Source organism: Momordica charantia, assembly GCF_013281855.1.
Source record: "Momordica charantia cultivar OHB3-1 chromosome 8 unlocalized genomic scaffold, Mcharantia_2.0 BLBB01000008.1, whole genome shotgun sequence".
In the NCBI taxonomy this organism is placed as follows: domain Eukaryota; kingdom Viridiplantae; phylum Streptophyta; class Magnoliopsida; order Cucurbitales; family Cucurbitaceae; genus Momordica; species Momordica charantia.
Genome location: NW_028275166.1, coordinates 20,825,261 through 20,850,331, shown reverse-complemented (window position 1 = coordinate 20,850,331; position 25,071 = coordinate 20,825,261). Strand labels below are relative to the sequence as shown.

Genomic DNA, 25,071 nt, shown 5'->3' with positions numbered 1-25,071 from the left:
GTGACAGCATATACTCCTTAGTTGTTAGGTATATATACTAATTGATGCAAATATGTATATATATATTAAGAAGATACATTAGAACAACGACAAATGAGATGAGAGACGATTCGTTGTATACAAATCGTTTAAATTACCTTAAATACAAAATAAAATAATTAAAATAATTAACTTGAAATGTGTTACATGTAGGAAAATCATTTTGAATTGGAAACAAAGATAGTTAGGTGGTTGAATATAAGAAAACCCAAAAAAACATGGAAAATGGTATTGTTGGAAAACCAAGTTCTTTTTGTAAAATTCCTAAAACACCATTTAGGCATTTGTGCAAAATTTAAAACTAATGGACATTTTTAGAAACAGCTACTTAAATTTCTCAAAAAAAATTAGAGATAATATCTTGGGACGTCTATTTTTAAATCTTAATTTCATAAATGTCTTTAGTTTTCAAAATTTACACTTTTAGATATTTTCATGTAGAATTTTATGTTAATACCGTTTCTACCCTTATTTATTCTTTTTATTTTATTATAATTTTAAAATTTAAAAGATTTGAATCCTTAATTTGTTATTATATTGATTTAATTATTGTGGACCCCGTTCAATTTTTCAACGTAAATTCCTCAAATCTCTCATTCAAAAAAGATTTTATCCTCTCACCAATTAAGAACTTCCAAATTTGTGAAATCATGTTTTGAATTACCGTCTCCAACCTTCTTTTTTTTCCTCGCCGTCTTCCTTTCTTTCATGCAGACCTTCATCAACGAGGACATGAGACGTGCAGACCGTATGTGTTCTTCTTTAGGGCTTCCATCAACGAGCGATTTTTTCCTTCTTCTTTTCGTCGAGATCTTCTTATTTCCGTCGCCGAATAGACTTTCCATCGACCTCGTTGCACGTTTCCAACGTCGTGCAGCGTGCTTCAGTCAACGAGGTATTTATTCCTTTAATTTCCGTCGCCGAATAAACTTTCCGTCGACGTCTTTGCACGTTTCTGACGCCGTTCAGCGCGTTCCTCGTCTCTTGTCCCCTTCTGTTTTTACCATTTGTACTTATTAATGTTCCGTTAAGATTGGTATATATGGGGATATATTTTCTGTATGTGTATAGAAAATTGAAGTTCTAAACGTCTCATAGTCTTAGTATTCCTGATTATATTCGTGTATATGGGTATATATTGTATATGTGAATATATCTTATATGTGTATATATCTTATAGTTCTGTAGAAAGGGTCCTCCATACCATTGGTAATTAGTAGTCTTCCGTTAAGATTGGTTATATATGGGGATATATTTTGTGTATGTGTATAGAAAATTAAAGTTCTAAATGTCTCATAGTCTTAGTATTGCTCATTATATTCGTATAGATGAGTATATATTGTATCTGTGTATATATCTTATATGTGTATATATTTTATTAGTATAAGATATATACACATATATCTTATAGTTCTGTAAATAGGGTCCTCCAAAATTGAACTTCTAAACGTTTCATGGTCTTGACCATTGTTATTTTTGGATTTTCGGGGATTTCTGAAAGTTTTCAAATTTTGGGGAATTTCGGGATATTGTTTCAAATTATAACCTTCCAATTAATCAATTCTATATCTTAAAATGAATTTGTAGATACAAGAGGGTATTTAAGTAATTTATGTGATGGGTACCTTCTTAAATAAGGTTGATATATAACAAATCTAAATTCTATACATTTCATCCTTTTATGTAATTAGGATGTTTAAATAGCCCATCAATGTACTAATCCCAAAAAATTAAGTTTCATAAAACACGAAGGTGGCCCAAATAGCACACCTGTGTAATTCGCTAATGAAAACTAATTTTATATTTTGTTTGAGTTTGTTTACTATTCAACCCTTCATTATACTCTCTTCCTTTAGTCTAAATAGAGTACTCCTTATTGGCCATTAATGAGTAATTTCTATCACGCACAACTCAATTTAAAATGAATTTACGTGGAGAGACGCATGCAATTAATGAGTTTCTTTATTAAGAATACAACTTGGATCACTTTTATAAGTATATGAGAAATTTGAGTGCAAAGACAAAGTTAGAGAGAATATATACTAAAAATGTGGAGACTTGAGGTGGGAGAGGGAGCAGATAACCCATACTTATTCAGCACCAACAAGTTTGTGGGAAGGCACACATGGCAATTTGATCCCAATGCTGGCACTGTAGAGGAGCGAGCTGAAGTTGAAGCAGCGCGCCAAAATTATTTCCAAAATCGTAACCATTTCAAATGCGACAGCGACTTGCTCTCTGGAGGTTTCAGGTTTTATTTTATTTTATTAAATCACTCATAAATTAGTTATTCCTTTATTATTCTCGTTACCAATTCATTTTGAGATAAACCTACTACTAATGATATGGTATAAAGTTCAAAAATTCAAACCAAGGAGAATCCGAAGGAGACACCATCCTAAAGGACGTGTTAAGAATCCCACATAAAATATAAGGAACCTAACAATGGTTTAAAATAGAATTGAGTTATCTCTCGTTTTCAAATTGTTTTGAAATGGAACCCGTAAATATGATATTGAGATTTACGAAATTTCCATCTTTGGGAGATGCAGACTCTACGAGAGAGAATTTCAAACAAACAATTCCAAGGGTGGTAGTGAAAGAAGGGGAAGTGATGAAGAGTGAAATAGTGACAGTTGCATTGAGAAGAGCAGCAACATTTTTTGCAGCCTTGCAGAGCAATCAAGGCCATTGGCCTGCTGAAAATTCCGGCCCTTTATTCTTTTCGCCTTCCTTGGTATTACTGTTTAATCAAAAATTCACATTATTTCTAATTTCAAAGGCAGAATTGTACTACAGACCAGACATTTTCCTTTCTCTTTTTTTTGGAAAAAAGGTATTTGCATTGTACATTACAGGGCATCTTAGCACTATATTTTCAGAAGAACATCGAAAGGAAATCCTTCGCTATACATATTGCCATCAGGTAAAAAAGTCGGCAAATTAATTTATTTAAATGGAAAGGACATGGGTCAACTAATCGTGTGTTTTGAAATGAAATAAATATACGTTTTAGAATGAAGATGGAGGATGGGGATTGCACATTGTGGGAGAAAGTTGCATGCTTTGCACTGTTTTAAACTATGTTCAATTGCGTTTGCTCGGAGAAGAAGTTGATGCGAATGCTTGCTGTAAAGCTCGAAAATGGATTCTAGATCATGGAGGTGCCCTCTACGTACCTTCCTGGGGAAAGATTTGGCTCGCAGTAAGTAGTATCTAGTAGAGGTCCGTTTGTTAACGTTTTCGTTTCTCTACTGAAATTTCAGAGGTTACGTGTAGGTTGTGGGCTTGTACGAGTGGGAGGGAGTAAACCCCATGCCTCCAGAATTTTGGATGCTAGGAAATGTGGTACCTGTAATTCCTGCAAGTTTGCTTTTTTTGTATCGATTGATATATCTTCCAATGTCATATTTATATGGCAAGCGATTTGTGGGGCCAATCACTCCCCTCATTCTACAATTACGACAAGAAATCTATACCCAACCTTACAACAACATCAAATGGAGTCGATCACGCCATTATTGTGGAAAGGTATTTGCTAATAACCAACTTTTAAGTTAGAATGAGACTAAAGATATTAGGGATCTTTATTAACACATTTTAAAGAAATATGTACCAATATTTCTAGTATTAGATTTAAAATTTTACATACGGGACATAAATTCAAAACTTATAGAATTATACGAGTGATAAAAACTCCATTATTTGTGACATTTTTAAAAAGAAATTAAATTAAAAGTATTGATATTTTTTATAAAGACATATTTATTTTACGTGATTTAGTATAATTTCTCAAATCAGTTTACCTTATGGAGGGATACGGATGAGAAAATACACGTAGGGGCATAAAAGTACATATATGTTAAAACAATTTTAATAATCTATCACTGTATGGAAAATATTTTGTAATATTAATTTAAACTAACATAGATTGGATAATATATATATATATATATTTTTTAAATTGATATGAAAGTCTGTACTTCTAAATAGAATTCCTAATATTTGATTAATTTTTATATAATTATTTGTGTGGCTTGCTCAAAAAATATCTAAGCAATGACCCTTTCCTATGACTTTTAAGAAGATATAAGATATCTTAACCAATGGATTTATGTTAGGTTATTTCGACTCATTCATATATCCCATTTTTTAAGGAATATAACTAATTTAATATTTTTGTAGGCTACTCAAAGCCATCATTGAATATATTGTATATGTTATTTTTGCAAGGAAGATAACTAATTTTAAATACTTATAACATAGTTTTAGTTGATCAGTTATTCATTAGTTTTCTAGTTCAATAACATCCAGGATGGAGATTACAATATTCAGTGTTACTTAGGTCTTCATGAGTTAATTAATTAATTAAGTAGCCGTTTTAATATATTGGTATAGAATTAATATTTTTCATATAAATTTTAGAGAATTAAATAACTGTATTTATATTATTATTTTATTATCAATTCAGCGTACTAAAATTAATGATAATTACATCTTACTTTTACTAATAATTTTATGATATTGAAATTTATCTAACTTCACCGTTCTTTAATAGAAAAATTAGAATATTATGGATTAAATTTAAACTATTATTAGGTGAATTTTAATAAATATTTCTTAAACCCAATCCGACTTGTCCATTATCTCTCTATTTTTTTCTCTCATAATTCACCTAGCCCAATGAGATTTGAGATCATGTAACATTTTTTTTGATATAAGTATTTGTTTTGGTCGCTTGCTGACGCTGATTTTTGGGTGAGGTTCACATAGGGGCTACGTAAGTCGTCTCCATCTCCAAGTTCTTATCGCCTATATATAGAAATCTAACACTCGTGTGGTACTTTGTCGAATGCACTCTGATACTTAAGTAAAGACTCAAGTTGGAGAAATAGGCATGGAGCATAAGAAATAAGAAGATAGTAATCTATAGGGTGAGAGTCTACTTGAGAGTGTGTGCCTAATCCTCATAAGGAGTTGTGTAGGAAAAATGTGGCTTATCTCGATTAGGGTTGTTCTTATCCTTATATGGAAGGAGAAAGTGGTGGAACAAGATGGTCAGCCAATCATCGTTGTGGGGACTTCTCCTAACATTTTGTGTCCTTTTCTTCCTAGCATAGAGTGGTGCAGTAACATTTAGGGTATTCTGTTGACATTGTCACAAACAAGGTTTTCTTTCAAAATACCTAGATTGTGATCCTTTAAAACTTCCGTTACACAAATCAAACAATAGAAACAGTTTTAAAGCAATGTTAGGTGAATCTTATCCCTAAGTATTCACAATCTAACTAAAAATGTAGACTAATGTCAATTAGAGCCAAACCCACATCTCACCTATTTTTCCAAATCATATGAGAGTAAGTAATCCAAAAATAGTGGCCATATTTCAGAATAATACGAAAGACAAATCAACTCTACTTGATAGCAAGGGAAAACTCGAATTACAGCATCTGAAGTTCACGACAAATTAAAAGTTTATACAACCTCCCCCGAAAATTGGGTTAGCTCATAATGGATGGGAAAGACAAAATAATAATGAAAGAATTACAACCCAACTCCATGAAAGTCTAGATACTACCGAAATATCCTTCAATGTTCCCCCAAAAACTGTTGGGTATTCCTCTAAGCAAAGCCATAGGGGTATATTCTCTCTCTCTTTTTTTTTTTTTGTTTTTCTGGTATTGTTTTATTGGGATCGATGATGTGGGCTACCTCATCCTATCGCTTTTGTACCATCCCTTTTAAGGACAGCAGGAACATGAGTACAAACATTGGGTAAAGAATATATGCATGAATTTTAGTTACTGCATTGCCATTTTCCATACAATGATGCTACAACATCACATGTCCTTCCTTCAGCTACGCAACTATGTTGCTTCACTCCTAATGTCCTAGCAATCCTACACAAGAGATAAGAAACAACAAGAACTAAGTAAATTCTTCCAAGTTTGTACATATGATCAAACTAAAGGTTGACTTTCATATTCTATCAATTAACTTTAGATTAAAGCAACATTAGGACAAGGACCCTTGAAATTATACCCATAAAATTAAAAAATAATCCTAAAATAACTCTTTGGAGAGTTATCAGTTGTTTGTCGCTCTGAGAATGCGTGTCGATTTTCTCTTTGTACTAGTGACGGAAGCGTGATGGTGCACTTGAAATGAATGCTCATGACGATACATCTTATTCTATGGTTCTAGACCGTCAGATCATCTCTTCATCCAACAGTTTGGGATTATAAGGGTCTTTTGGCCTTTTTCCCTTTTTAAGGGGATTCATGCCCTTGACCCGTCTTTCTTCTACTCATCCTATTTTTCAATCTCGATCCTCTTGCAAATCATCTATCTTTTTGCTTCCATGACTTTCTTCCTCCTCTCCACTAAACGAAGGTGATACACGCTGCCATTGAGAGAAGATTGGCCCTGAGTTGAGGTGTCGCCGTCACTCCAAGTATCATGACAGAGCATATCCCGACGTTGCTAATGCAAACAGACTTTGATGAAAGGATCGACTCCTTACCTGGTTGCTTGTTGGGGCTGTACTGTTAGGTGCTCAACAAGGGTTAAGGTTGCCGCCTCACCCTTTTGCCCAGTGGTTTTTGTTTGAGGCTTGTATTGCCTTTACACAGCTCGCTCCCAATGGGTGGGTCCTTACTTAGCTTGTGGAAGCTTTGGTTGGAGCACAATGGAGATGCAAGACTGTAGGCATACAAAGTCTTCCAGATGTTTAGCATCTCGAATGTCCTAGACTATTTAGAATGATTTTACCTCATATCTATGGTGGGAAGTTATTCAAAGGGCCGAGTTTCGTCAAGGAGTCGAAAAACTGTTGGTTTCTTGTGGAAGGGGGGCAATTGGACGAGCCCTTCCAATGGAAGTGTTCCTCATATGTCACTACAAGAATTTAGAGTTTCAGAGATGACGAATTTTGTCGCTAAAAGGTCCAAATTTGTCTCCGAAAATCTTTAGGACGAAAATAAGTCGTCGCCTGATTCGTCGTCGTTGCTCAATCGTGAGAGGGTTTCGGCGACGACTTTCGTTTTTCGTTGCCGAAGGTAACCTTCGACGACGAAAATGATTTTGGTCGACCAAATACGTAGTTGTCGCCGAAGATATCTTCGGCGACGAACTGATATTGGTCGCTGAAGGTGCCTTCAGCGACCAAATCTGTTTTCGTCTCTGATTTTTTTTTTCAACAATAAACCTAAATGCCATAGATTGAATTTCATATCAAATTTTATAATATTAAATAAAAATTAGTTTTACAAAAAGTACAAGAAGTCCATACAAACTAAAATTAAACAACATATTCTAAGAAGTCTGAAAATAAAAAACTTAAACATTCAAATGTCCCGTATCATCAAATTCTTCAAGAGAGATAATCAACTTTTCAGAAGCTTTCGATACAGAAATCGAACGAACCTGAAAAAATAAAAAACAAATAAACTTATGTTAACAAACACTTCCACAGGTTAACTCACCACTTCCATTCAAACAAACTTCCAATTCTAACTCATTCCACATGGCAAACTAAACATTCAAGCTTTCCACATGCCATGAACTAAAAATGTTATTCTCACTTCATATGCATGAACTCAAAGTAAGCATATGTAAGCATTAAAATTTAACAAAAACTCATTAAAACAACTTTCAAATTCACAAAACTTACTCTCACTAAGTCTAAAAAACATGCACACAAACTCTATCAAAATTCACTTAAAATTCAACAATGCCATCCAAGAACACTTAATAACTCACCACTTTCATTCAAACAAACTTCAAATTCTAACTCATTCCACATGTCAAACTAAACATTCAAGCTATTCTCACTTCATATGCATGAACTCAAAGTAAGCATTAAAAGTTAACAAAAACTCATTAAAACAACTTTCAAATTCACAAAATTTATTCTCACTAAGTCTAAAAAACATGCACACAAACTCTATCACAATTCACTTAAAATTCAACAACGTTATCCTAAAACACTTAATAACGCCCCCCCCCCCCCCCCCCGAACACTTTCACATATTCAAAGCGAATAAAAACTCTCCCAAACAAACTTAAAATGCACAAAACTTAGTCTCACTATCAAAACGCACACACAACTCTCTCACGTCCACATAACTCATTAACTTCAATCAAAATTATACAAACTAAAGTAAAGGGGTACGTATAAAACCCCCCAAAGTTAAAAATTACTAATCTTCAAACTTCAAATTCTCAAAACTTGCTTTTATTATGTAAAACATCCTCAATCACCAATTCATTTCACAAATTCAACAAAATCATCCAAAACCACATTATACATAAACGTAGCTAAACTATACATGACATATGTTCTAAATGGCTACCATAACTGCAGGATAGCCACATTTACAGTTATTGAATTCTAACAACATTATACTTGACGTACCAATTCACTTCACAGACAATTCACTTGCTATTAATATCTAAAACACTTCAAACATGCACTCACCAATTCACTTCACAGATTCACCAAAATCATCCGAAAATACTTCATACATAAACATTGTTAAATTATTCATAATACACGTTCTAAATGGCTACCATAATTGCAGGATAGCCACATTTACGGTTATTGAATTCTAACAACACTCTATGTTGATGTACCTATTTTGACGAGCTGACTCCACTTGACTGACCTATAAGTTGTACCACCATTGATCTCAAATCTGCCATTTCACTGCGTAAACCTGTAATCTAAGAATCTTTGGCTGCGAGACGCTCATCTAACTCCTTGTCTTTCTGAAAAAGACGATCCTCAAGCTCTTTGTCTTTCTGAGTGAGACGGTCCTGAAATTCTTCTCTTAGAGTACATATTTCCTGTGACAGCTCTTCTTCCCGCTGTAAAAATGCTACACTTGAAGCAGAACCTCTATGAGACTTTGGTTTTGGGCCCCAACCAGCACCCTTAACGTAGCCTGAATGATAACCAAGAACTGTCTCCAATACTTCTTGGGTTGGTATCGGTTGACCGCCGTCTTGCATAGATGCTTCTCTAACATGCATCATATCTAGCTGCATACATATTTAAAAAAGAACAAAATGTTTACACATAAAATTCAATGCGTAATTTGAAGTTAATTGTTATAAGATTTGTAAACTTACGTAAGCTGTCACCTCCCACTTCTTCTTTCTGCAAATGATAACACATAATTGTTGATAATCGATATTAAGTAATATAATTATATGGCCAAAAAAAATTATTGCATTGTACCTCCGACTTCGGCCCCGCACGATGGTTGAATGGCATCTTCGCCCTGTTGCATTTGTTAGTCTCGGATTTTTGCTAACAAAAGAAAACTTAAATGAGAATATATATTCAATATAAATTCTCAAAAAAAAGTATAAGTTATATTCGTAAATTACCTTCCACTCATCAGTCTCCCATCTATCGCACAGTATGTTCCAATCGTCTGGTTTTGCCACAACCGCTCCAGAGGATTGTTGCGCGCAATCTCAGGTGTGGGATAACTCAGGTAGTGCTGGCGCAATTTTGTCCTATACGCCTTATGTGTCGATCTCATCTCATGCTCGATGAATTTCATCATAACTCGATTTGATTCGTTGAAATCGAAATGACCCTACAACAAAAAAACATAGAACATATATTTAAGTGTTATTGCTGTTGCATCATAAAAAATGATAGAACATATTAAGTAATTAATCTCAAACCTTGAGTTGAGTTATATTTGCCCTCTTTTGAATTTCTTCGACCTCATTTCCCTTGTTAAACTTTAGGTCCACTTGTTCACGTGTATGTACCCCGATCACGATAGAGAATGTTGTGGCCATGGGACATATATGTTTATTAACTGTGGTCACAATTGATATGTACCTTTGCGTTCGTTGCACGAACTTGATTTTCTAGCTCTATCAATCTGGTATATCCTCGCACGCCTAATCTATCTGTATGTTGCCAGATAGTAAACCAATTAGTTAAATCATACTTATTTATTTTACTTATATTTAAATTGACGTACCTGGAGGAAAAGCCGGAATAGGGGGGTCTACTGATGGATGCTCACGATCCTGTACATGAGCCTGTAACTAACCAGCTTGGTCTGGTTTTATTTTTCTGCGAACTTAAGCAACCAACGAAAAAAATTATATATTGACAAAACAAATACTCAACATAAATCAATTTGATGCATAATTTATCCAACATAGATTTAAATCGACATACTTGGACGAATACTTATTCGCTATTGTACTCATCATCAACATCATCTATGCTATTATTAGTTGACGCGTCCCCTTCGTCTGATTCGTCATTTATAAAATCATCCACATTGCTTGCATCTATGCTTCTATTGGATTGTTCTTGACCCTTAACGACAATAGGATCAACGTCATCTCGACGCAATGAACTATCTTGAGTGGATTCATCTATTTCGATCTTAGCTCCTACTTCTAACAACGAAATTTGATCATTTTCAATGTTTTCTTGTTTCGGAATATCTCATACACGTTTATTTAGAATATGTTGCACAACTTTCCAATTATTACCAAGTTTGGATCATCCAAATAAAACACTTGTTGAGCTTGTCCAGCGAGAATTAACGGGTTGTCGGCATACCAATACTTAGACGTATTAATCGACTTAAAACCTAAGTCAACTCGAATTCTATTATTCTTAGAGTTCGTGTCAAACCATTTGCACTTAAAAGTATGACACGTCTCCCCTTAGCATAATCTAACTCCTAAACATCACTCAAGGCACCATAAAAATTCATGTCATCCCCTTCTCCTCCACACACCATGACCCCAATATTTTGTGTCGTTCGACGACTATCGCGTTCTATATTATGAAAGCGTAGTCCGTTGATAATACAACCACTATATGAACGTGCAGTTAGTGAAGACCCGAACGCAAGTGAATAAAGATCATCATCTAATTCGCCTTGTTCCTGTAATGTCAAAACCTATAATAGATCATAACAAAATAATTAACGATTTCATTTTGCGTTCATCTACATTCAAACCCTAAAAATCAAGATTGCCTTTTTTTTAACCAATCAGGAAATTGTGTACTGTGTCATTCATATAGGGCAGAAACATCGTCTCCAGGTATTTGAATTGAGCTCAAATGTTGACTACAATTCCAAAAAAGGAGAAAACTGACATTAGTGTTATATGTACTAAGTCTGAAAATAAAGTGAACGTAGCATAAGCCGAACTTACTCGCGATATGACTCTATCTCTACACAGTTGTTTAGTACATACCAGTGTTCAACTTTTCTTTCAATGATAGACAATGTCTTCGAAGTTGATGCCCCTAGAGGACGTGCACTTAGCCTGAACACGTCAAAATGTCCACAATTTTTATAATCGACAATAGTATCATCGTTGCGTTCATCTCTATTGAATCTCGTTTCAATTCCACTCAGATATAATAAGCAAAAAGTCAACGATGCATTCATGATGAATGATTCGACTATCAAACCCTCAGGACGAGTTCTGTTCTTCTTTTGTGAATATTGTTTTAAGGTTCGGAGACTTCGCTCGATAGGGTACATCCAACTGTAACTAACTGGCCCCGTAATTTTTGCTTCGTATGGTAAGTGAACTGCAAGATGTACCATAACATCAAAAAATGTGGTGGGAATATTCTCTCCAACTTACATAGTATAATTATAATGCCAGATTGCAATCGATCCAAATCACTGATGCGTACTGTCTTTGCACATATATCACGAAAGAAGTTACATAGCTCAACGATAGTTGTCCACACAAACTTTGGTGCGTACGCTCAAATGGCAATCGGTAAGGGTTATTGTAGCAAAACATGACAGTTGTGAGTTTTCAACCCCCATAGTCTCCCATCTTCTGCGCTCACACATCTCGATATATTCGACACAAATCCATCAGGAAAGTTAGCTGATTTTAAGAATTTGCAAAACTTCACCCTCTCAGCAGCAGTCAATGTAAACGTAGCATGTGGTTTTACAACTTTATTCCCCTCTTTTTGTAAGTGAATCTTTTCGAATTTTTAAATCTTCCAAATCCAGACGCGCATTGATCGTGTCTTTTGTTTTCCCATCAATATTTAACAAAGTTCCTACTAGATTGTCGCATATGTTCTTCTCGATATGCATTACATCCAACTTATGTCTTAACATAAGTTTCAACCAATAGGGAAGTTCGAAGAATATACTTTTTTTCGTCCAATTTAAATCTTGCTTTCTTTTACTCTTTTGTTTGGTTGGATTCTTACCAAAATCTGGAAAATTCAGTGTATTTACTTGTTGAAGAATCGCATCTCCATCCATTGATACTGGTGGGGGGCGTCGTTCTAACTTTCCATCATGTAGTCTACTCCCACGCCAACTATGATTTTGAGGAAGATAACGTCGATGTCCCATGAAACAAATTTTGTTTCTTATTCGAAAAGATTAATTATCCTCTTTACAGATGGGACATGCTTGGTATCCCTTCATACTTCATCCAGACAAGTTGCCATATGTTGGAAAGTCATTAATTGTCCATAAAAGAGCTGCATATAGTTGAAAGTACTCACCACTTGCACAATCATAAGTACGAACCCCAGTATCCCATAACTCTTTCAACTCTTCAATTAATGGCTGTAAGTAAATGTCGATATCTTTTCCAGGTGACTTCAGCCTAGGAATAAGCAATGACATTAATAAATTACTTTCCTTTATGCACTTCCAAGAAGGCAAATTGTATGGAATAAGTACCACTGGCCATATGCTATACGAATTGTTCATATTCCCAAACGGATTAAACCCATCTGAAGCTAGTCCCAAACGAACATTTCGTGAGTCTGAAGTAAATCGAGGAAATATGCTATCTAGATGCTGCCACCCCAAAGTGTCAGCTGGATGTCGTAAGACACCCTCTGTCTCAACTCGTTTTTCTTTATGCCACCTCATTTCAGAAGCAAAATGTTTTGAAGAAAAGAACTATTTTAATCTTGGTATCAACAGAAAATGTCGTAACACTTTTGGGGAGACTTGTGAAGCTTTCTCATCACTGTTTTTATAACGAGGTTCACCACATACTGGACAACTTTGACATTCAGAATATTCTTTCTTGAATAATATACAGTTATACATGTAGGCATGTGTGGACTCAAGTCCTAAATCACGCAGTCTCTTTTTAGCCTCGTATGATGTACTAGGTATAGATGCAGCTATTGTAAATGCTTCGTTTAACAATTCAAGTAACATATCAAACGATTTATTACTCCAATTGTTAATAACCTTGATATGCATCAAATTTACTAAAAACTTCAATGATGAAAATTTTGTACAACCTAGGTACAATTGACTACGCGCTGCATCGAACAACTTCTCGAAACTGTTAGACGTTTCTCTTCCATGTTCGTTTCAGGGCATATCAAAACAAAATTGTTCACCTTCTACATTTTCTTCTAGCATGGGGTACTGTAAATCATTGAGAAGTCTAGACATATCACCATCCTAATTATTCATAACATTGTGTTCTCTACTTAATTCATTGTGCGAAGGTGTTTCACGTCTTGTATAACAACTTGAAAGGATTGGTTCTTCTCCATGGTATATCCATTGAGTATATGAATGTGATATTCCATTAATAAACAAGTGTCTTTCTACTCCATCAATTAAAAGCCACTTTACATTCATACAATATCTACATGGACATCTTGTTTTCCCCGTATTGTTGACGTGAAGTTTTGCCAATTCTATAAAATGTTTTACTCCTTGAACATACTCGAGCGAGAATATATCTCTAACCTTAATCCAATCCTTATTCATTCTCGATGATAATACTCTTTAAAAAACCTCCAATTTAGTATAAATGGTCAATGTTGAATCCTAAAAGAATCAGACAAAAGATTAGGTTCATTTTGTCATCAACCTAAGGATATTTTGAAAATAGAAATATCTAAAATTTGTTTTCAAAGTGAGACGAGGATGCAAGGGTATGGTCCTTATTATCGATTATGAGTGTTGTAGTTAAAAGTAGAAGAGTTTGAAAGTATTATTGAGGGCTTAGATATATTCCTAAGGTATAGCCACTAAAAAAAGAACTAAAATATACTTAGAGAGATCGTCTAAAAATCTAGACCAACATCGGTCACAACCAACATAATAATAATTCATAATTCATTATAAATTAAAAACTAACAACAATAAAATCACAAAGAACACATATAAATAAAACAATCATGCGCACAAGCATCGACTAATTTAAGTATAAATAAAATAATTGTACTTACAAAGCCAATAAATTAAATCAAACAAACAAGATTTCAACACTCACAGCCAAAAAAACTATGTCAAAATCAAACAAATAACAAATTTTATATTTTCTCAAATAACTCATTTCACAATTTCTCCAATAACTCATATAAGATATCAACTACTATACAAAATATAACTCAAGCATGTGTTCAAGATTACAAAACATCAACTTCACAATTTCTCAAATAACTCATATAAAACATCACAAATTCTAAAATAACATTTACAATTTCTCACATAGCATTCACAATATCCCAAATATAATTCACAATTTCTCAAATAACTCAAGCTTGTGTTCAAGATTAAAAAAACAAAATAATATACATAAATATAATATTTTAAAAATAATCAAAATTGTGAAGTTTTCTATTGGTGATTGAGACAATAATACTTGCACATGAGCATTTAGTAAGAAATGGGCTAATTGCGACCCCTCTTCCTAACTGGCTATACTGCTTGAGATAGTCGTCGTTCCCAAGTTCCCTACGTTGTTGCACTGTTAGAGGCTCTACTAGCGGGTGTGCCGCTGGAGGCTCTATCGACAGCTGTGTTGCTTAAGGCTCCTTTGGCCACTATACTGCCTGAGATTCTCTAGGCCGCTGGACTAGCCGAGGTTCGCCTACCTTAGGTTCTAAGTGTGTCAATGTTGTGTGTGCGTCGCTGGTGGTACAGTTGGAAGATTCCATTATTCAGGGTAAGTCGAGGCTCTTTTCCTCAAAGATCTTTACTTGCTTTTTCCATGCTTTTGGTTGATCAATCTCTTTTTTCCTACAAGCTAAACTTCAAGGTGACACGTAGTGCATAGTGTCCATTGGAATCCTGTTCGCGCCCTATAGACCAAGGCACCTTCCACTCCTACCTTTCCTGTTGTGCCTTAGGGACCACCATTCCCATCGATTTTAGAAGTGTTAGGTTTGCAAAGTGAGTCAAAGAGGATTGAGACCCTCTCAACCCCAACTATTGGTCGTGCAAAGGACACCGACGTGGAGTCAAGTTGTCCAACGAGTGAGTTATCTGAACTTGCAGACCTTTGTCCGAGATTATGAACGCTTTCGTGTTGCCTAGCTACATTTTTCGCTCGATGTGGCGGAGGTGGATGGGGCTTTTGCAGTTTTGTGGCATTCTTAGCCTATAATGCTCGAGGTCCACCGCGACCTCGAAGCTCTCACCACTACCATCGCAATTCCGACTGTGTACCCCCTGCATCTATCGTGCTCTCTTTACCCCTTCATTTTTTTAGCTTTGCTGCCTAATTACTTTGTCTCGCAAGGCCTACTGCGTGTCATCACGATGACAATCCTTTTCGACGAGGATCCGATTCTCTAGGATGATCAGGTAGTCGAGTTAGCCGACACTCGAGACACGGCTATTTTTGGAACAGACTCTACTAGTGCAGAGGCGGCGAGGCTACGAGTGGAACTTGTGGAAGTGCAGTAGGAGTGAAAGAAGGCGTTATTGGCGGTCTCGTGCCATAAGGAGGTTGATAAGGCCTTCAAGCCTTCAAGGAAGCCTTTTGGGCTCAAATATTAGGTTTGGTGGCATTGGTAGTCAATCACCTAGCGATGGGGGGTGGAGGCGCAAGTTGTTGAGGGCTAGCTTTCTCATAGGGCATCCCCTCTTTCTGGATAAATCCTTTTACAGTCTGGCCTCTTGCCCAAAATTTGAAAAGAAACTGCAAAAAGAATGACTTGACATTGCTTTGATGTGCATTCGAGATCGATCTTCGTGGCTCGACATAAGGCCTATTGAAGCTGCTTTTGAGCAAAGTTGGATCAAGTCTTCCCCCTAATATTTTGCCGAACGCTACTGTCTTATCATTGAGGGTATGCCTCAGCACAAGATGACAGATCTTGCTACCTTGAATTCGCTCCTCCGGCCTGACGTTTTCATTCCCTTTTTTATGCTTATGTTGTATTTCAACTTAGGACCTTCGTGCCTTTTTAAACCCAAACTTAAGACACTAATGAGGTCACTTGTTTTGCTTTTTTATTTTTTACTTATTGGGTTATGATTACCGTTCTGTTGTGATTTTTCGCCAGGCGTCGTCTCTTAGCTTTGTGGTTAGGGTGGTTGAATAGGCTCAATCAACAAGGATGTCATCCTTCGAACCTTTGCCCAAAGGCACATCCCTACTACAATGGTTTGGCTTGGCTGGGGTAGGCTTCATCGATGATGGTCTTTTCTTCAAACCTGGTCCTAAGACCGTTCCTAAGGCTCTATGGCTGAGGCCAATCTCTTTTTTTGAAGGCTAGTTTGGCTGGGGTAGGCTCCATTAGCATCAGCCACAAGGTGGTTATGGGCTCTATGGTTAAGATAAAGCTCTTTTACCGAGGGCACATCCCTCTAGCTGTCGATCGATTTGTCTGGGATATGCTCCATCCGAGAGGACCCCATCCTTCGAACCTTAGCCTCACGGTGGTCCTCGGTGTTCTATGAATAAAGAAGGTCTCTTTTGCCGAGGGCACATCCCTCTAGTTGTGGGGGTAAGTTTTGTTGGGGTAGGTTGCATTAGCAAAGATCTCCTCTTTCGAAATGTGGCCACAGGGTAGTCCTCAAAGCTCTATAGTTGAGGTAGATATCTTTTGTCGAGAACGCATCTCTCTAATTGTGGCTCGGTTTGGTTGGGGTAGGCTCTTTCGATGAGGATACTATTCTTTAAACCTTGTCTCTAGTGTAGTCCCAGGGCTCTATTGCTGAAGCGGTCTTCATTTGTCGAGGGCAAATTCCCCTGGCCATAGGCTAGATCGATTGGGTAGGCTTATTCAACTATCTTGTTCTCTTACCCATAGCCCAATGGAACTCCCTAGGGCTCTAGACTAAAGCGTATCTTTTCTATCGATGACACATCTCTTTGGTTGTGAGCTTATTTGGTTGGGCTAGGCTCCATCGGTTATGATTCCGTCCTCCGAACGTTATCCCCAAGGCAACATCTGGGGTTTTATGGCTAATATGATTATCTTTTGCTAAGGAGACATTCCTCTAGTCGTATATCGCTTTCGTTGGGGTCGGTTCCATCCACAAAGATTTCGTCTTTTGAACCTTGGCCCCATGGCGATCTACGAGCTTTGTGGCTTAGGTGGATCTCTTATGCCAATGGCGCATGCCTCTAGTCATGGGCCGATATGGCTGGAGTTCGCTCATTCAGTGAGAATTATGTCCTTCAAACCTTGGCCCTAAAGTAATCTCAAGGGCTCTATGGTCGACACAGTCTCCATATGCCGAGGGCACAACCCTCTAGCCGTGGGTGAGGTTGGCGGGGTATGCACCAATGTCATGAATCCCATCATTTGAACCTTTGTCCCAGGCATCTATAGGATTCTTTAACTGAGGCAGATCTCTTCCACTGAGGGAGGATGCTTCTATAGGGCTTCTATCTTGATAGATAAGAGGTTGAGTGCAAGCATACACTGCCCCAAGTAATATAGGGAAAAAAGTATTCCGAGTTCGTATCCACATGTACTTTGTTTTAAAATGTTGTGAAGAACTTTCAATCACAATCAGTCTTCTTGGTCACATAAATGGTTGTCGTAGTGATGTCTTGGTTTTGAAAATAGCAAGATACTGATTAAGGACAATGCCTCTCCTTCACAAGAATTAAAATAGAACCAGACACATACTTGACTTCTACTGGAAATGAATTCTACTCTCATCACAAAGAGCTTTTGGCTGCTTCAGAGCCTAGGACAAGAATGAAATACATGTCTCTGTATGATTACAACCTAGAAATTACTACCCTACAACTAAAGAACTGATCTAAACCCTACAACTAAAGAATAATGATGAAAATGTTGATCTTCCACTGTTGCAGAAGTGGTGAGAATTTATAGAATCTGCTTGGTTATAACAATCTATCAAAAAGGGAGGAGATTGGTAGAATTTTTTATTATCAGACCTCCAACCGACTCGATAGCTGCGACTTATGTTGGGATAATGGAGCTAAAACAGATGACCCGTGTCCTACGAGGAAAAGGATTTTCAACATTAGTACCAATTCCTATAAGGAGTAGGATATTATTGTCTTATAAGGATTACAATATTGTTTTCCTATAAGGACTGAGATATTTGACCTCTTATAAATAGAACCCTTTTGTTAAGGTTTCATTTGTACAAAGTCCCAGTAAGAGAGACTGAGTAGTTGTGAGCAATGTATGAAAAAAAGTTTGTATCTCATGGGTTTAGTGAGAGTATTTCCAATTGTGTAATTCTAGGTAGCCATTGTTAGGGTACTTAGAAGCAAGATTGAAATATCTCGAGTGAGATCTCCATTGTAATATTCTCAACTATAATTGAATCTGTTTTTTCGTAGAAGACTGGACGTAGTCCCAAGATAGGGGCGAACCAGTATAATCCCTGTGGTGTTAGGCTTTTCTATCCCTATCTCTTATTTCTTTGTTATTGTTACTTACTTATCTGCTTTTAGCCTGTGGAAGGAGAAAATCAAATAGTTCCTGTTTGAAGAACTTACAGGAGGATCGATTGATCTATATTTTTTTTCCCAACAATTGGTATCAGAGCGTTTGGTTCATTGGGTCACGGGATCAGTAAAGAAGTCAGGTTTTGAAGGAATCATGAATTTCGATGGGGCTAATTTCGAATATTGGAAGATGCAGATTAAGGATTACTTGACATGCAAGAAGTTGAATAAAGCTTTAAAGGAACGACCAGTAGGGATGAAAGATGAAGATTGGGTAGAGACGAATGAACAGGCAATTGCCTTTATCAGATTGTGTTTGTCGATGAATGTGGCAAGTCTCGTAGCAAATGAAACGACAACAATAAATCTGATGAAAGCACTGGAGAATAGGTACGAGAAACCATAAGCTAATAATAAGGTATATCTCGTAAGGAGATTCTTTAACATTCAAATGGAAGAGAATACTTCTATCAATTCTCACATAACTGAGGTCACAAAATTAATTAATCAATTGGCACCAGTTAGAATTACTTTTAGTGACGAAGTGAATGCTATTCAGTTGCTAACATCCTTACCTGAAAGATGGGAAACCATGAAGACAACATTGTCCAATTCGTTAGGAGACAAATCTTTGAAATTCTCAGAAATTTTTGATGCGGCAATTGCTGAAGAAATTCGCAAAAAAAGGGAGTGGAAAAGAATCTACTTCGATACAAGGCTCATCATTGACTGTTGAAAGGTAAAGAGAAGGTTGCGTCTGAAGACAGGCAGCAGAAGCATACTATGAGGGATTGGAAGAGAGATGCTAAATGTTTTCATTGTCACATAAAAGACACATCAAGAAAAACTGTACAATATTAAAAGAGGATCTGAAAAGGTATATGGCAGAGTCAAATGCAGTTGTATACGATGCCCTCGTCTATGTTGAAAGCAACAGAGAAACAGGAAACCAGTCATCTAAGTGGGTAATAAACAGCGCAGCTTTAGTACACATATCTTCAAGTAGATCAAGATTATTCACATCTTTCAGAAGAGGTAATCGCGACCACGTGAAGATGGGGAATGGAAGACTTTCCAAGACTAAAGGGATTGGAAATATACGATTGAAGACTAGTAGTGGGACTGAGTTATTACTGCGAGATGTCAGGTATGTACCCAGTATCAGAATGAACCTTATCTCTACAGGTAAGTTGGACGATGATGGTTATCAAAGTGAGTTTGGTGGGAACCAGTGGAAGCTCACCAAAGGATCAAAGTTTGTGGCAATTGGCCATAGAAGATCTACAATTTACATGTCGCAATTGAGTATTGCCAGAGGTCATTGAAACAGTGGATGCAAGTTGCAAATGGTGTCAAAGTAGTTAGGACTAAGTCAGCAACAAAGACAATCAGAATAGATCAGGAGGATCTGCCATCAATTCAGGAACAACAATTGGGAAGTCAAAGAACAAGAACAGGTTCTTTAGGTTGTCTGGGATTATCTCTAGTTGTCAGACGAATGGATGAATTGATGAAGTCGCGTCAGCGAACAGTTGCATCAGAGAAGATAAACTCAGTAGGTGCTGTGGTAAAGAATGGAGTTTCAATTCTGGCAGCAGGCTTGAATACTGTTGTCAAGCCATCAGTGGGAAGTTCTTTCTTCAAGAATCAATGTTTGAGAACGAAGAAGAAAGATTCATATATCGCCACTTAGTTTGAGTAGGAGAACGTGGCTATGTCTCTTGCTTCTGGAAGACAAGACCATGTAGATTGCTCGACCTCAGGGCAAAGACAGATGGGACTGATGATTTCTAATATTATTTTTTACAAGTTTTTAAATTTGCAGAAGAAGCCTTGAAGATTTTTTCAAGAAGATTAGAAGTTGTTGAAGAAGAAGCCTTGAAGTTTTCCAAGATTATCAGAGACTATTGTTGCAGTGGAAGGCAAGATCGATGTTTTGTCTCCAAGTGGGAGATTGTTGGGATAATGGAGCCAAAACAGATGACTCGTGTCCTACGAGGAAAAAGATTTTCAACACTACTATCAATTCCTACAATGAGTAGGATATTACTGTCTTATAAGGATTACATTTCCTATAATGATTGAGATATTTAACTTCTTATAAATAGAACCCTTTTGTTAAGGTTTCATTTATATAGAGTCCAAATAAAAGAGACTTGAGTGGTTGTGAGCAGTGTATGAAAAAAAAGTTTGTATCTCATGGGTTTAGTGAGGGTTTTTCCAATTGTGTAATCCTAGGTAGCCATTGTTAGGGTACTTAGAAGCAAGATAGTAATATCTTGAGTGAGATCTCCATTGTAATATTCCAAAATATAGTTGAACCTGTTTTTTCACAAAAGACTGGACGTAGTCCCAAGATAGGGCAAACCAGTATAATCCCTGTGGTGTTAAGTTTTTTTATCCCTATCTCTTATTCGTTTGTTATTGTTATTTATCTACTTTTAGCTTGTGGAAGGGGAAAATCAAATAGTTCCTGTTCGAAGAACTTACAGGAGGATCGATTGATCTATATTTTTTTCCCAACAACTTAACGATTTCAATCAACTAATAAAATGTCCTTCTTGCCCTCCACTCAAAACAAAACATTTTGCAAAAATCGTTAGAAATAGTGTTAGACGCTACTGACCTGCATAACAAAAAAATTGTATGTTTTTGTTACATTTGCTCCAAAAAGTGTTGAATTTCCATACTTATGCATTATTCATATGTCCTACTCAAACATTAACATTATGTACTTGATATATAAAGTTCATGGACAAGTATGAATCATTTAAGTCCTAAAGTATGTACAAAAACTAACTTTTAACCCTTAAAAACAAGTGTTATCACTAAAGGATTTACCAATCACTCTTATTCGTCATCCGACAATTTCTCCCACATAACTATGTTTTTGCCATGACTCTGATACCACTTTTTAAGAACAACAATACCCTCGTACCTTCGATTGGGTACTTGCAAGTATCTCCATAATGGTATGGATATTATTCACTTTGAGCATGACCCTCACGGCTTTGAGCATGGAGAAAGTTGTGTTTGAGACTGCAGCACCGAGAGGTGGCTGAATTGTGGAGATTTGTATTGTATTGGCATTGGAATTTGTTGGTATTGACATTGATGGTTGGAATTGACATTTTCATTACCACTTAGGGCTGCTTGATATATTATTCGATTATGTTATTTGAATTAAATATAGTTTAGACAATGTTATTTGAAATAGATTATTTCATACTCGTATTATGATTTGGGATTATGTAGACCAAATATTTTAATAATATTTTATCACTGTACCTAGGTTATTGAGTTTGTATCATGTAAGCAAATAAGTGCCCAATGAAACCCTGTCTGTCTTTTTTGCATCCTCTCCATATTTTTCCTCCCTTAAATTTACAATGGAAAATTGGTTTTATTAAGTGCTAGAAAGCTGCTCTAATATAACAATCTTAATAGTTGATTGAGGAATGTTTGATTTGTTCAATATTTATTTATTATATAAGACCCTTAATATATCTTGATTGCAATGAATAATGTAGGAGGATAAATGCTTTGAGAGTTCATTAATTCTAAAGTTAGGGTGCGATGCTCTTCAGTACGTGGGAGAACCCCTCTTGAGTAGTTGGGCATTTAAAAAAGTAAGAAATCAAGCTCTTCAAATAACCAAGCGCCTCATTGATTATGAAAATCACAATAGTCGTTGCATACTTGGAAACGGTGTGAATAAGGTTTATTACTTCATTACTTTTTCTATATTATTTATTGATTCTAAATATATATATAAATTATTTATATAAATGCAACGTAATTGATATGATGGAGGGGTATTGAACATGTAGGCATGGTTCATGGTTGCTTCTTGGGCTGATGATCCCAATGGAGAAGCTTACAAGAAGCATCTCGCCAGGGTCAAAGATTACATATGGGTTGGTGAAGATGGAATGAAAATACAAGTTAGTATTACATTTTATTATTATATTAATATTTACTTTGTTCAAAATATTATACATATATGTATGTATATGAGTAGGGTGCCAATAGCCAATGTTGGGATGTTTCCTTCGCGATACAAGCCATTCTTGCTACTAATCTCCACCATGAATTCTCCGACACACTTAAAAAAGGGCACCACTTTATCAAACAATCACAGGTACAATTATTTCATTTAGATAAACATTTGTATATTTATTTTAATTATTTAATTTTGTTTTGGTAACTCTGTAAAGATAAGAGAAAATCGTTCGGGAGATTTCCAAAGCATGTATCATCACATATCAAAAGGAGCATGGCCATTCTCTGATCAAGATGAAGGGATGCAAGTTTCTGATTGTACTGCTGAAAACTTAATGGTACTGTGTGTTCTAATTTCTAAAGTTGAAGTAAATTTAAATTTAAAAATTACTTGCTAATTTCTCATTAATAAATGATGTCTCAGTGTTGTTTGATATTCTCGACAATGCCTTCAGACATCGTAGGAGATCCCATGGAACCACAACGCTTTTTTGATGCTATAAATATCATATTGTCCCTCCAGGTAGTGAACTGAAATTCATAATACTTCAAGTTATTGATTTCTCTCTTATTTTTCTCTTAAATGCTTAAATTAATTAATAACAATAACAAATCTCAATACTAATTATAATATTCAATGTTGTGTTATCACTTTGTGTATCCTTTTTTTAGAACTATTATATGTTTTCATCAAATTTTCCATCAATTACTTGGAGTATGACAACTTCAACAACAAAGTTTTAATTCTTATTTAAATAGGCAAAAAATGGAGGGGTATCAGCTTGGGAACCAACAGGCACTCTTTCATCATGGTTTGAAGTAAAACACATAATTTATAAAATATATACTATCAAGTTTAAATCTTAAAAGAACAGAGATTACTAATTAATATCAATTTTTTGTGATCTTATACTTTCCAGCGATTGAATCCTGTGGAATACTTAGAGAACTCAATATTGGAGTATGAGTACGTAAATAATCTAAGACTAGTATTCGCAAATATTACATGCAGGTTTTTTTCTTTTCTTTTTTTTTTTTAATTTTCTTTTATCAATGAATGTGATCATTGAAATTAGATACGTAGAATGCACATCATCATCGATACAGGCGCTAGTGCTTTTTAAGAAGCTATTTCCAAGTCACAGGAGGAGAGAGATCGAGACGTTTATAACAAAAGCAACAAATTACATCAAAGAAACACAGAAAGAAGATGGATAATGGTACGGAAACTGGGGAATATGTCACTTATATGCTACATTTTTTGCTATAAAAGGATTAGCCGCAGCCGGAAACACTTGTGATAATTGCTTAGCAATGAGAAGAGGTGTGGATTTTCTACTTAAAACTCAATGTGAAGATGGTGGTTGGGGAGAGAGTCATGTTTCATGTATCAAGAAAGCATATACACCTCTTCAAGGAAATACTTCAAATTTGGTTCAAACTTCTTTTGCTTTAATCGCTTTGATCCATGCTCAACAGGTTAGCTTAATTAACTAATTTAATTAAATTTTTGTCAATAAATAAATATATAATCTATAAATGACTACAGGTAGAAAGAGATCCATCTCCTCTTCACCGTGCTGCTAGGCTATTGATTAATTCCCAATTGGAAGATGGAGATTACCCTCAACAGGTGAAATAACATATTGTCTTAATTAATTGATTATTTTATTTTATTATTTAATTTCATATTTAAATATGTGGTGTTATGCGGCAGGAAATAATGGGAGTATTTATGGGCACCTGCATGCAACATTATGGATTATATAGGAACATATTCCCACTGTGGGCACTTGCAGACTACAGAAAAACAGTTTTTAAGTATTAATTTAAAAAAAAAGAAGATAAAATTACGTATAAGCTTTAGCTGGTGGATATGTATGGTTTTGCCGGTTGAAGAAGAAAATTTTGTCAAACCAGTGAGCTTGTGTATGCGATCAAAGAGAAACAAAGAGCTTGTTTTCCTGTTGATTGGTTCAAAATAAGTTTATTTCTCTCGATTGAATTTCTTTGCGTCGCCTTTGTCGGTGAGACATCTCCTTATTTTTCGGTTCCATTCTCTATAGATGAAGGGTATTTTTATGTACCAGTTGTTAACCAAGACTCTAACCTTATGTATTTTGTTGTATCCTCTAATTACAAGAAGAAATAAGTGTGACCCATTATATTTAGGATGTTTCCATGTAAGTCTTTGGAACTGTCGTGTGGGTTTCCCTTGAACTAAGGATATTTCCATGTAAATCTTGGTGTCTCTATTTTCTCTTGTGTGCTTTTGATTTTATTTTTCGTAGTTAAACTATGGACTACACATTAAAATTCCAACAAGTGGTATTAAGATAGGGT

At 35.7% G+C, this 25,071-nt stretch overlaps 3 pseudogenes across 1 annotated transcript; 1 reads left to right on the top strand and 2 right to left on the bottom strand.

The window, feature by feature from the left end:
* The first annotated feature begins 1,963 nt into the window (after positions 1-1,963).
* Positions 1,964-24,833, top strand: LOC111025305 (lupeol synthase-like; annotated as a pseudogene). Its single transcript, XR_015792798.1, has 15 exons — positions 1,964-2,283; positions 2,560-2,776; positions 2,876-2,965; positions 3,056-3,244; positions 3,319-3,570; positions 22,257-22,445; positions 22,557-22,670; positions 22,748-22,867; positions 22,944-23,066; positions 23,153-23,251; positions 23,488-23,547; positions 23,649-23,695; positions 23,805-24,207; positions 24,278-24,361; positions 24,446-24,833. The product of XR_015792798.1 is annotated as a lupeol synthase-like (transcript).
* Positions 10,262-11,124, bottom strand: LOC148209754 (uncharacterized; annotated as a pseudogene).
* Positions 11,244-13,823, bottom strand: LOC148209753 (uncharacterized; annotated as a pseudogene).
* Positions 24,834-25,071: the final 238 nt, after the last annotated feature.